At 47.9% G+C, this 14,557-nt stretch overlaps 1 protein-coding gene across 2 annotated transcripts in view; it reads right to left on the reverse strand.

The window, feature by feature from the left end:
• Positions 1–14,557, reverse strand: part of KIF26B (kinesin family member 26B) — a 397,293-nt gene that overhangs the window by 232,158 nt on the left and 150,578 nt on the right. The gene's annotated exons all lie outside the window — the stretch shown is intronic.

The following is a 14,557-nucleotide window of genomic DNA, read 5'->3' on the forward strand; positions in this document are numbered from 1 at the left end:
AATTAATGAGGATGATTTCTCTCATTTCATTTGCTCTAATATTTCCAAGAATGCTGGGTTGCAGAGAAATAAGCACGAGATGTGTTACCTGGGTATCAAAATATTTGGGTTCTAGTTCCAGGTCTGCACGAATGAGCGGTGTGACCTTGGACAACTTATGTAGCCTCACAGAACCTGTCATCTGTCACACAAGGCCATGCCTATCTTCATTGTCCTTCCATCCCCATGGCTCTATTTGTAGGGAAACTGGAACCAAAGACACAGTGTCTCTGTGATGGACAGAGTCGCTTGTGCCATGTTTGGGGCCTGGCTGAACCCTGGAGGTTCAACAGTCATCGCAAATAATTGATGGAGCCTCTCTCAAGGCTCATCTTCCTCGAGGACATTAGAAGAAAATGTGCCTTGCTGAAATTTGTTGTCAGCTTTTATGGGGCGGAAGCCCCGTAGGGCTGAAAGGGGTTGGACAAGCTGAGGGGGAGGGGGCGGTGCAGGTCACCAAGGAGGCTGGGAGATCAGCGAAGGGAGCAGTGTTCTTAATTACGATCCGTCTTGATTATGGGCTCCAGCATTTAGTTTTCTTTGTTTAACTACCTGCACAGCTCCTCAGCGCACACTGATTAATTGATTAATAAATCAAGAGGCCTCTTTACACAGCAGCAGCAAGGAGTGGCTCAGGAGGCAGAAACTCAAGACAAGTCATACAAAACAAGGGGAAACAACAGGAGGTCAAGGTTGATTGAGTCTGGCTGATGAAGAGACACGGACCACATGAGACCTGCCTTGGGGCGTCCTTCTCTGTGACTCTGCTTTGTCCACCATCTCGAAGTGCAACCCAGAGACGCGGGACCCAAAAGGGCCCTTATTGACCATTCCGGAGCGGACTCTCACCTCAGTTTTCAGAAGGAAACTGTGCTCCAAAAGGGTTAAAAGTTTGGGAACGCCCAGACCTTGACCATGAATGCACAATATTTCACTTCAAGACCCAAAGAACGATTCATCAACGGACTCATTTTTTACACAAACATACAAGGCTTTCACCGCATTCAGCTGGCAAACGGTCATTTATTCAAAAGGAATTTATTCGGACCCCTACATGGGCCAAAATATAGTTTCTCGTTTTTCCACGTAACATTACATAACAAGAATCTTCACTTGGCAAAAATGTCATTTGAAAATGTGATTTTTAATGACCATGTGATATTTTATCTTTAGTTGTTTCATGATGCATTTATTTACTTCCACACTCACTCCTCTACATAACTGAAGACATCAGAGACCTACCGTTCAAAACCCGTCCAGAACCCACGGCTGAGGCCACCAAGGCATCCAACTTCCGGGTTTTGAGAAGCCTCAAATTAACTGCTCATTTAGAACATTTCTGTGAACCAAATCATCTGGCAGAGGTGTCTCAGTAAGGAGGCAGGTATATGACCAGTATCATCCACACATCGCAGTTGGTGTTGGATCCTTGCAGAATCCAGATTTGACTCTGATATCTGGATGCCCCATCTGCTCCACAGAGATGGCAGGAGCCGGGTTCTGAGGTCGCCCTTCCCCTTTTCTTCCCGGGTTTTACTGATCTCCCTTGAAGCGGCCAGTGCCGTCTTTATTCAGCGCATTGCCATTCGCTGCTTAACTTCTAACATGTAACAAATGACACATGCCAGGCCCTGCATGCACCATACGTGAGAACGATTTCTGTCCTCTGAGTTCACAGTCCGGGGGCCTTCCTGGTGCCTGGACGACCAGATGCCATGTCCCTGTGCACCACCTCCAGCCAGAACCAATCAACACAGACACACAGAGCTCAGTGCTCGCCTCCTGGTTCCTGAGACATCAGCAAAACCAGCTTGTCCCAGTATGATCAGAGTGGCCACAGGCAGCCAGGAAGTAGCCCTGAGCTGCTGTTGCCCCACCCAGAGCAAAGCTAAGATTGGTTCTTTAGTGAGTATTCAACCGCCTACTGATGTCAAAGAGGTGTTCCTCAATTAAGCAACCCTGATCTGAAACCTTACATGAGCTCTTATCATCAAAAGGCCTCAGTTAAGTCAAGAGACATATCTTTGGGAAACTAAAGCCCCTTTCAAGGGCTTGTCCACACATTATAAATATTTTAGTGCAACTCAAAGCATCAAAGAGGAATGGTCCACAGACAAAGCTTTCTGCAAGTGCTGGAATGAAGAGAATACTGCTTCCAGGCAGAGCAGTAATGAGAGGAAGAACAGAGAAAAGGAGGCTTCAGAACCACGGATGACGCACACATGCTAAGTGTCCCAACTTAGACACCGCAAGGACAGCGGTGGCCCCAGCAGACAAATGAGAAGAGGAACACTGACTCACCTGACACCAAAAGACACCTGGGCCCATGGGAGGAGTGAATTTAATGTCCGGCCTGGCATGCCATCCAGCCCAAGGGCTTCAAAGATATTCGTACTGCCTATTCTGATTGATTCCGCGACTCCAGGAAATACTCAAATAGGAACAGCGGGAAGCCAGGTACAAGGGGAACCTCTGCTTTTCAAGTCCCAATTCTTATTTCTGCACGTAGGACAATTGGCCACTGGGGAACCTGGGCAACATGTTCATCCTAAACGTTTAAGGTTCAGGATTCTGTGCTCGAAACATGCTCATCTTCCAAAAATAATGCAAAATTATTTTTACCCCACATCTGCCACAAAGAGGAATTTAAGAAAACACTTCACTGGTTAGAAAACTGGTAAAGTTCCTTGGAAGGAAGGTGAGGGATGAATGAAGGCAATCTTTAGGCACCTAAATATGCCCAGGTGGCGACTACATTTCAGGGAAATGGGGTCTCGGGCTAACTCACATGTCTCCGGGAAGGCTGGTCTGAAAGAGGATATGGAATCTCTCTCCCCCCTTGCAGGCATCCAAGCCTACGCCCCGACAGCCATCACTGTCCCAGTGACTGGGACTTGTCCTCTCCGTCCCCACCTGTCCCTTTTCTTCAACACTGCACCTCATACCCAAACGGCCCCTGGGAACCATCGCCTGGGAGAACACTCTTCTAACTGACGACTCAGAATTAAAAACCTCATTCCAGTAGTCAATAGTGAGGTGAACAGTATCACACCCACTCTGGCACCCGCACTGGGAATCCAACGCCTTCCCCGTCTATGCCTTTTCCCTTCCATCCAATCACCTGGTGAGGCACAGGGTACATCCTGGAGCCCTGGAACTGGCCTGCTCTTCACGCTCGCTGCCATGGCAACGCTTTTGCACTTCTCACAGCAACACCATCTCCCTGGCTCTGGCCTTGACTCGGCCACGGCCCTCCAAAAACCAGATTTTACTAAAACGCACATCCAATTGTTGCTGTCCTGCTGTCCTATCTATGCCCCCGTTCAAGGAGCCATTGACTGACTTTAGTTTTTGTTTGTGTGCGGAACTATTTCTGTTAGACTCAGCTCCTTGAGGGTATTGGAATAAACAGTCTTTCTTCCCGTCTTTAATTCCCCCTCACCAGGCACAATGCCTACGACATAGTGAGGGTTCGACTCATATTTGTGAGACAAATGAACCAGTGGAAATAATTCCAGCAAGGCTAAAGCAGTCAGATAACAAAGCTGGTCTAGGTCCGTCTTTCACTTACTTAGTCTAAACGAGCCGGTCATCTCTTCCTTATACAGTTGTCACGAAGCAAAGTCAAGTCTAAGGTTTATATAGTTTTCCAGGTACGATGGTTCCATCTGGCTAATGTGGGTCTGCTGTAATCTGCTAATCCCCCTTTACCCGGCTCTTCCTTAAACTATTAGAATAGATACTCTAGTCTCCTGCCTCAGTAGGGACAGCTATTACTTTTTGTCCTAAGTTCCCAAGAAAATAACATTGATATGCAAAGGGGTTTTTGTTGTTTTTTGTTTTTACAATCAAGTCAGCTCGCCAGCAAGAAAACAAGAGAAACCCACCCAAAGGAAGACCCTGGGCTGGTACTACTACTCGGTCCAGCCAGGCTGGGGCCCAGCAAGCAGGCAGCAAGCTTATTTTCCAAGAGCGGGAACCAGCTTTCAATGCATGAGGCGGGGCAGCTAATGAGGGCGCAAAGTCTTCGGAACTCAAGTAAGAAAACAAAAACCAGCGCCCAAGCCAACCAAGCTTTCTGCCCCGTCTCACCCTCCGAGGGACAGGTCACACTCGGCGATGAATGCCAGTGCCACATTGGAAGACGGCGCTTTTCCACATCATTTTAGCCAAAACAGCACTTTGTTTCCCTTCAAAGCCTCTGGGTCTGAGAGGCCGGGAACAGCTGGAGACAATGTCCAGCATGTGTTGTACAAATTCCTATTGCTGTGTGCTTCAGGTTTATTATTCTAGAGGCCTCCAGGGACGTGCTCAAGAAGATTTAAGCTGTTCTTCAAAGGAAGTTTCCTGCCACTTTGTTCTTAAACTATCTTCCTCCAAAAACGCCGTCCCACGGGCCCAGGAACGGCCTGTAGTGCTCTGAAGAATGCGCTGTTCTGTTCCCCACAGAGCAGCTTCTCGGAAGATCGATGGGATGCACCTTCCCCTGTCTTATCCCCGCTCCTCCCCACCTCCTGCACATTCCTCATCCGGTCTTCCTTCTTTCTCAAGAATCTCAACGCTCCACATAGCAGTTCTACCTCCACAGGCAGGCTTCCATGTTCATTATTCTCGTCTTTGAATGGAAACAGCAAAGAGAAAGTTTGTGAAAACACATGCAAACCTCAGGGGACTCTGAACCAAGACTACGAATATTCACAGTTAAATATTCAGATATCTGGACTCAAATCTCTGGACTCTCAAAGAAATGGTATTTTTTTCTACTTCGGTCACTTCAGAAGAAAGAGCCAGAGAATATGGCCAGATCTTAATTAGCCATTGGCAGAAAGGAGAATTGAACCATTCAAAAATCTAAGAATGAACTCAAAACGCTAACTAGTAGATGTAACTTCTTCCTCAGGAATATTTGGCTCCTTGATAGTCCTCAGCTCCCCTGACCTTTCCATCTTACTTCCCCGCGTGTTTGGCCGGACGTGGAAGGTCAAAGGCACACAAAGGGTCACAATAAACTAGTGTCTTTCTCACATGAGACTCTACTCACTCAGCTGTCACGCTGAATCTACCCAGAGGAGGTGACTGCTGGCTAAACATTAGCATCCTTCGCTGCTGCTGCTGCTCAAGTGTTCCCGGACCCACCAACGGCCCATGACTGCCTCGGAGGGAAGCCAGGGAATAAGTCCAACTGCGTGACAAGGCAACGGCATCCCACTGCCCTTTGTGGTGAAGAGTGACTACCCTCACAGGCTGCGCCATGCTAATACTCTGCGAGCTGGAGAAAGTCCCTGAGCGGTTCACCCTGTTTAGCAAAGAGGAGACACGCACGGCTCATTCTCCACAGTCAGGTGGTTGTACCAGGGAGAAGGAGGGGTGTGTTATCATTAGAGTTTGCTCCAGGTGGGGCCTGGGACAGCTGAAATGACAGCCACAGCGGTGACAGCAACTGCGCCAGGCCCTGACATCACCGGTGGCCATCAGGCCACCATCCTTCACACGAAACTTCAATGGAAACTTCCGTCTGGCCTCCCAGGCGGCACCTGAACCCAAGGTTGCCAGCATCGTTACTGGTCTGCTTTGTGAACCAACGGCACTTCACTCAGGAACAATGATCACACAGGAACACGGATCCAAGCGTGTGAAAAGAATGAGTGTAAAGGCACTCTGGGTAATGAGGTCCGAGAGACCAAAAGCGCCAAAGGAAGAGATGTTAAATGTCAGGCCAACATTGTTCTACATAAGAAACCAAATTAACCTGGAATGTAGTGACTGTGCCCAGCATACGCAACTCTGCTCGGATTCAGCGAGAGACAGGTCCTATTGAAGGTGGCATGTGAGGCTTCAGTTTGAGTGACTGTCCCCAGGGGAGGCTCTGGGGGAGTGCCAAAGGCAGGCGGGGCACCATGAAGCAGGGCTGCTTGCTGCCATATGTGGAAGTCTTGCAGATGATAAGACTTATCTGCTTCAAAAGGAAGGGGAGAGCTTTAATTAGGACTTCATACAATGAAGAACAGTTTACGAATTACTGAAAAGAACAGGCAAGGTATTTAGCATGACCACAGAAAAATGTTTCACGTCTATGTCTCATCTTTTCCAACTAGGTAACATGGACAGTGTCTCTCGAGTCTTTGGAAGACTTTTGGTTAAGAAGATGGGAGGTTCGTGTCCCTGCACGGTCACTTAGGAGCCATGTGACAAGGGGCCATTTTTTAAAACCTATCCAAGCTTCAGTCTCCAGTGTAAAAATAGAAATTGACAATAGCCCCTGTGTTAGTGCATTAAGTAAGGATAAAATATGTTAATAGGTGCAAGATGTTTAGCACGGTCCTGGTCCTTGGTCAACGCATCATACAAGGGAGTAATTATTATCAGTTACACTTCTCTGCATCTAACGCAGCACCTTGCATATATAAACTTAGCACTACAGATGATGACGACGATGATGTTATGCAGGAGGACTTAGCAAACACTTTTGGAATTAAGTGTGACTCAGACCTGATCTCTGGTTAACCTACATTAGGGTAAGTCAAGTTCTTCTTTAAAGAAACGAAAACAAGAACGGGTCCCTGAATTCCTGAGGTAGCACTGGGTGGCTCCTAGCCACCTTCTCTGTGTCTAAAGTAGTTCATTTCCACGGAACTGAGAATACAATGCTTCCCAACTGGAAAGTACTCCTCATTTCTCCAATTTGCAGTAGATAATGCTCCGAAGGGCCTTGGGAGGCTGTTCCATTAGAATCACAGAACCATCATCTGGCCAGTGCCTCCTGGGAGCTGCCAACCTCTGCCCAAGAGCTAGAGGAAGAGAAAGATGATCCCACATTCCCACAACTATCTTCCAACCTGCAAAGCTGCTCTGCAGCCTATCACTTGGCCCTGGGGAATTAGGATCCATTCACGAAAAGATGAAGAGTTTAGGATAAGAGAGTAAGTACATAACACCTACTTAAAATGTTTCCCTTAACTTTAAAGTTCATGTTCAACAGGACCCAAAAATACGGTGCTGGACTGGATATCACAAATACAAAACACCAAGTGATCCTAGCATGACACACTAAAATTCACCTTTAAATTATTAAAGCCTATCTAGACTAGATGTATTTTTTATGTGCAGGCTCTAATGTACCATCAGATGGCAAATGGATTTATTTTCAATCTGTAAGTAGTTGTATTAGTATAAGGCTATTAAGGAGCCTGTTAATTATCCAATTATGAGATTGCCTAACATTTCTTTTTCCTTTAATTGATTTTGTATGCATGAAATACTGCAGAAATGTTCTTGACTATGATTTCTTGCACTTACTACAAAAAATAAAATAAAATACCTAAAATGTGACCTGGTTGCTACCATTTTTAAAAGATGAAATTTTAGCATATAAGCTCTGTTTTGACATGTCCTAGACCAACAAATACTTCTGCTGGTTCCCCTGGGACCGGACCTTTGCAACCCACTGTTTCAGGCCCCGTGTACTTGGCTTCAGGCTGTCTTGTCCAGCACCTCCCTCAAGGGTCCTCCTGTGACCCTCCAGTACAGTCAGAGTGGGCTTCCCTCTGTCCCAGAGAAGCCCCCACATTCCCTGCCTCTGGGCCTGGCTGCATCTCTGCCGTGATAACTCCCACCCAGCCTCATACACCGGAGGATAGCCTGTGGGGTGATAGGTACATTCACTATTGTGACGATGGCTTCATGGGTACGTACGTATGACCAAGCCTACCAAGTCACAGACTGTAGGTTTGTACAGTTGCCTGCATCTCAACTATGCAACTACTAAGCAAGAAATAACAATACACTTGTTCATCCCTCATGAGGCCCAACTTGTCCATGAATCTGATTCCAGACTCCACCACATGTCTCGGGCCGAGCTACTCATGTCACTGAGAGACCACTTCCTTGTTAGGTAGCGTGCTGTGTGCTGTATCTCCACAATCGGGGTAAATTCCTGGGGGCCAGAAACCGTGCCGTAATTTTAATAGGAATGACAGCCTCTAAGCAGCCAGGGGGATCCTTGGAAATCTTAAATCTGATCCCAGCATTCCTCCCCGGTCCCCCACCTGACTTTCTCAGAGTCAAGTCCAAGTGCCTGCCCTCTGACCTCGGCACCCACTGCTGGCTCTCTCTTCCTGGTCTTCATTCACACCTGGAATCTTCACCCCAACCCCAGTGACTTTGCACACGCCCTTCCTTCTGCATGGTGTTCAAACACCACCTTGTAAATGTGGCCTTCCCCCCAACCACCTACTTATAACTGCAAGCTCCCCCCGGACCCCCACCCCCTTCTCTGTATTTCTCTTCACAGCACTGCCACCTTCTATCATACTACATAGAGTCTGCTTGCATCTGCCCCCACCCCCTGTAAAATGTCAGCGGAATGAGAGCAGGGGCTTTGTCTGTCTTGTTCACTGCCGACTCCCTAATGCCTAGAACAATGCCTGAAGTATAGCAGGCACTCAGGAAGTCCCAGTGAATGAATGAATGAATGGATGGATGGATGAATCCATTTCCAGTATAAAGGGTTCCCATATCTATTAACATCTTTCTTAAGGATATTTTTAAATTACTTTTTGCTTTGTACTGAAGCTGTCTCTTTTCTTTCTTTCCTTTGTTGTAGATTTTAGTGTCCTCAAGGACTGGGAAAGGTTGTTTGTTCTGACACCCCTCCCAGGGCCTGGCTTCTCAAGGTTTCACCTCCAGAAGACCCCCTGCAGCAGAATCGACCCCGTGCAGCAGAACAGCTTGGGAAGCTCAGGAGAAGGCAGGCCCCAGCCGCCTTTCGGATCCTCTGTATCAGAACCTCCCAGGAGCGGGCCTCTGGAGTCTGCACTTTGTGAACATTCCAGGTGACGTGTGGGACGCTGTCAGAGAGGACACAATGGGAAGGGGGACAGACGGGGAAGGGAGGAGAAGGAAGAGCTAGGAAGGGACACCTGCCTCTCCCTTGCAGGGACTAACCCTTGCTGTGTCCTCCCAAGAGGACCTGAGGCCTCCAGTCCGCCCAGCCAAGGGCAACCCCGCCAGCCATGGTACTGGGGATGCGGCTTTTTCTAGGCGATGACTCAAGATGGCCATACGTGGCTGTTGGGACACCGGCCATCGACTGCAGACATCAGGCTGATGCCTTCTCACCAAATTCTCCCCCTGCTACGTTGGCTCCCTTGGCTCCCAACCTTTGGTGACTTTCACCCCTAGGGGCCATCAGGAAAGGAGACATTTTTGGTTGTCACACCGGGAGGGGGCTGCTGACATCTAGTGGAGAGAGACCAAGGATGCTGCAACACACCCGTAAGAAGAACGATCCAGTCAGTCCCCAGGGTCACTTGTGCCGAGGCTGAAACCCTGGCCGAGGCCTCTCCAGAGCTCCCTTCTCCCCTGGCTGACCGGAGTCTCTGTGCCAGACAAAGGGGGGGGGGGGGGTTCTAAGTGCAGACGCTAGTTCGGCCCCCGTCTACCTCAGCTGTGTCTAAGCATGAGACGCTGAACTCTGAATAGCACAGTCCCTCACTATTTTGCCTCCCCAGTTATGACCAACAACCAGGTAAGTCTGAGCTGTGGCAGATGAGGGTGGGGACGCGGACACCCATGCTGTGATTCAAACCCCACACCCTGGCACAAGTAAGGCCCTGCACTGGCTCCCCCGCCCTCACCCTCCCTGCCATCTGGAGACCCACACCACTGTCCTTCCTGGGGAGACTGGCACTGCCGGCAGTTCGCGAGGGTGTGGTTAAAAAGGCTGATGTGGGACCCCAGGTCCTGTGCATGGGAAGTCATTCATCATGCTGTGGCTTCGGTGGCTGCCTGCCAAGCCCGTCATTTGCAGCTCGGCAGCTTGGCCACTCAGCCTGGGTTTGAGAGGGCACCACGGAGGTTGCTGTTACCATGAAGTTACTTCGAGCCTCTGGCCGGATTTCACGTCATGGTAACTTCGCAGTTTCCCTCTTGGAGAAGGCAAAGCAAGGCCCTGAGGAGGAAAACTCAGCTCTAAGACGTCATTTGCTGCAATTATAGGGAAGACCAGTTCTTTGTTCCTGTGAAACCATGTGCATGGACCGCAGACTGTGCAAGCTCTGGGCCCATTAGGTTTGGGGAGAGAAGCCACAATGGCTTTGGCCACCAGTGTCCCCAGCTGCAGTAGAGCCTTAGAGGACAAAGACCTGAGTGGTACATTTTCGTTTCCACTCGTAACAAATCAGAGACGATGTGACACACCTTCGGGCAGAGGAAGTCCCAGCCACATCTGACAGACATACCTGGAGGCCCAGACTTGACCATGGATCACTGGACATTTGTTTATTTGGGGCGGGATGGATCAATCGTGGAATAGCCGGCAGTACTGCCTACCCTCTGTCTTCCACAGTGATCTTGAGTGAAAAAGTCTGAACCGAAAAGTCACTGACGCGAGCAAAGATGCACCGAATCAAGTCTGCATGGGACAGAATGACAGGGCTGGGGGCACAGAGGGACAAGAAGCCTTTACCTGTGGACTTGACCGCACCTGTTGGGCAGCTTTGGTTCACATTCGCATCCCCACAAAGTCAGAGAAGCAGGCTGTCTGGTTCCGATTCCCACCCCATTCATCCCAACCAGGGTTCCTGCAGGGCAGTCGAGGATTTCCAGACATGACCACGCCCTTGTCCCGAGATGTGCCTTCTTCCCCGGTGTGCACCACCCTCCCATCCCCCCACCAACAGAAGCTGGACCTCTTGAAGGGCTACAATCTTCACAGGCTTCTCAGAGGACCCTCACGGTAGGGGGAGCTGAAGAACATCTTGAAGATGTGAGCAAAAGCTGCAGCTGTCTGTTTTGAATGATCCCTTCTAGATGCTTCTACTGAGGCTCAACCACAAGCCCAAGTTAGAAAGAGAAAGAGGATGAGCAGACCGGACTCTCCTCTCTGTGGCCCCTGGCCATTCCAGCACATGGGAGGCTAGAATTTGACAGAACAGTTGTACTCATTGCTAAGCATTTAAATTATTATTTTGTCCTCAATATTTTTAAAGAAGGCTTTTTGACTATCTTTAACACACCCTTCGAGAGACAAATTTGAATCAGTCAATTCATGTACATTGACCACCTATGTTAACTGTTTTTTATTTTTTTAAATCCTCACCTGAGGATACATTTTTATTGATTTTGAGAGAAAGGGAGGAAGGGAAACATCGATCAGTTGCCTCCCATATGTGCCCTGACTGGGGACTGAGCCCACAACCTTTTAGAGTAGAGGATAATATTCCAACCAACTGATAAAGAAACTTAAAACAGTGCCAACTACACCACCCCAATCTCTGACATGTTAATCTTATGAAGAACATAAATAGGATCGGTGGGAAAGAACATAGAGCAAAGACTTTATAAATGCATTCAGAGGAACCAGTGGGGAGGGCACACTTCCCATTTGCCCTCCCTACACATTCATATTCTCTCTCTCTCTCAGAAAGCCAGATAACTGTAGTAATGGGGCTTGGGGAAAGCAGCACAGAAAAGACAGCCTCAGGAGCTGAGATTTCCAAGGATGGGAAGAAAATCCGTCCCCCAGCTCCCACCTGCCCCTCCCAGTCCTCAGGACCGGTTCTGAGTTAGCTGCAGACAGGCCAGTCAGTGATGTGTGTGGTCCAATGGGGGTACAGGCTGCAACACTGTGCCCCACATATTTCCTAGGTAACTTCAAATGTGCACAGAACACATTCTAAAATAGATTTTAATTTTGATTTTGGCTACCTAGTCTGATACAATTTGGTAAGTTTTAAAGAAACATGATGTGAACTTGATTTGGACCTTTCATATGGATAGGAGTCAGAAGAAATGAAAGATTTGGGGTACATCCTCCACAGAGAAATGGCCATATTTTATAGCTCTTTTAAAAAAATTTATATTGATTTTTAGAGAGAGAGGAAAGGACAGAGAGACAGAGAAATCGATTTGTTGTCCACTTACTGCTTTCATTGATTGATTCTCACATGTGCCCTGACTGGGGATCGAACCCATAACCGTGACATATTGGGACAAGGCTCTAACCTACTTAGCTACTCGGCCAGGGCTATAGCTCTTTAACATGTAGTACTTTCGAATACAAATGCAGACAGATTTTTTTGCCCAGTTTATCTACTCATTCAATATATTCATCTCTTCATTTACTGATTTCATTTGTTTATCAAACAATAAAGAACCTAATTGTGTCAGGTTTTGTGATGGGTGTTAGAAAACAAATACGATCTCCGCCTTTATGGAATACTACAAAATACATTGTAATCAAAGATTCAACATGGAAAACAGGACTTCCTCTTCACGTGGGGAGCCGATAAAGGAGTTAACAGAACAAACAGAGCTCTGGACTTGAATTATGGATACCTGAGTTTTGGTCCAAGCTTTGCCATTTTCTAGTCTCAGAGCCTTGGCCAAATCGCCCAATCTTCCTGGGCCTCAGTTTCCTCATCAGTAAGGTAGGCTAATACTTATCCCTATGTACTGCTGTCAGGATTGAGTAGAATCATTGACATCAAAGCCCTTTGTGAAGAGTTCTACAAAGGTAATGTGTTATTATTACAAACGACGAGTCTTTCCTACATTAACCACCTGAAGAACAGGCAGGGTATAAGCCATGTCCTCGCCAATGCACTCACCAAATCTTAGCCAGGGAGCTCAAGGCCCAAGTATCAAAAGGGATAACAGAATAACTGGATCTAAGAAGTCCACCTAGGTTCCAGGCAAAGGCCAAGGTCAAAGTGCCAAGCCCAGTACAATGCCCAGAAACTTGTTCAGACCCTCCACGCAGACAGGCAAGTGCTCTCGGCTAAACTGGTCAGAAAAGATAAAACCAGTGTCTCCCCTGTGTGTAGTAAGATTAATGTCACACATGTTCTGCCCCAGGCTCATTGGAACTCATGTGAGGTCACTTCCCTGGCCACCTCTCCTCACCGCCGTGGTGCAACTTCCCAGAAGGACAAACCCGCAGAATCCCAGGCCATCTGAACTTCTGTGTTAAGCCCACTTAACCAGGCAAAAGGCATCATTAAATGCTATGGAGACAGTCACCAAGAAGAGTCTGTGACCCATGAAGACCTGGCACACACGTTCCCTGGGGTCTTGGAGCCACCTCCAAGCAGTGGCCTGGAATGAAAGCTCTCCCCCATCAGGCAGGTCTGGCGGGCCTCTCTGCACGATCTATGACTGTCCTCAGCGACCAGACCTGTGGTCCTAGAGCAGGGCCTGAGCACCCCATGGCCAGCCGGATAGAAACCCCACCTCCAGAGCATGCGTGGCTAGAACAGGCTCAGGATGCAGCCTCCCCTGGCCTTGGATGGTCACAGATGACATACCTGAGGTCTATCCTAGGTCAAAAGGTCAGCAATGGGACAGGCATACTGTTCAGGGGACAGCAGCCCAGGGAGTAGAAGGAAACTTTGAACTCGGATGAGATTTTAATGAACCATGTTCCACACACATGGCAGGAAACATCTGTGGCCCAAGACACAGGTAGGCTTCAGTGAAGGTCAAGGGTGTCACAGTGCTCTGCGACGCTACACAAGGATCTGTTTCTCGACAAGCCCCTGGCTATCCAGCGGTGGCTGAGCTAGAACTGGCAGAAAACCCTGAAGACATCTCCTTTAGAAAAAAGGAGATTCTGATGTGGCACGATCTGTCTCTTCATCTAGCCATTGACCAGGGATGCATGACTTTCTGCTCTGCCCGGAGCGTCTCTGGCAACCTGTGCACACCTCAGGACTGCCCGGGGCTGGCACCTGGCGCAGACTCAGCTGGGTCCCTCAACCCCGGAAGTGCCAGGCCAACTGTCTTCATAGCCACTGGGTGAATCAGATCATACCCTCAGGTGAACTGTGAGGGGCAATTCTTTATGCAAATAATGCTCTCAACACTTTTTTCTAGGACCAACTACGCGGTCAACAGACTATCCACATGATTCTTTTTTTCTAAGACAGAGCCTCTGAAAATACAATTTTATAAATGTTTTGGGTGCAATTCCCCACTGATTTTTCACAAAAGTGTCTCCTCCAAAGACTGCATAATTGTGTTCTTTAAGCTTCAAATATGGATCCATTCAGTATTAACTCCACTGTGTTAGGGAGCTGCAAACAGAGCCCAGCTGTGGCCGGTGGTTTGATTAATACCAGATCTTCCCAGATTATTACTTACGAGAAGAGTTTTAGTTGCTTTTACTGCAAATAGTATAACCTGATTTATTGTAGGCTAGGCCTGGCCATTTTTCGTAGAACCTAATTCATTAAGCCAATATTATGGCGGCATTATTAAAAACCTTTAAACTCTAGACAACTAATACCAGGGTGGGTTATTTGGGGGGGGAGGGGATTTCTAGTAAATAATTCAATGTTAATGAGTACTGTGTGTTTCAAAGGTTTCAGGAAGTAGTAAAATGGGATTATTGAAGTTTCCCTTTTAAAATACTGGGGACTTTTAGCAAAACCAATACTCTGCTGATGCTATTTTTTAAACTATTCCTGGCTATTACCTGAACTGAAAACATGTTGTAAAACCTTCTAGAATCAGTTATTAC

Source organism: Desmodus rotundus, chromosome 10 (genome assembly GCF_022682495.2).
Source record: "Desmodus rotundus isolate HL8 chromosome 10, HLdesRot8A.1, whole genome shotgun sequence".
Taxonomy (NCBI): Eukaryota; Metazoa; Chordata; class Mammalia; order Chiroptera; family Phyllostomidae; genus Desmodus; species Desmodus rotundus.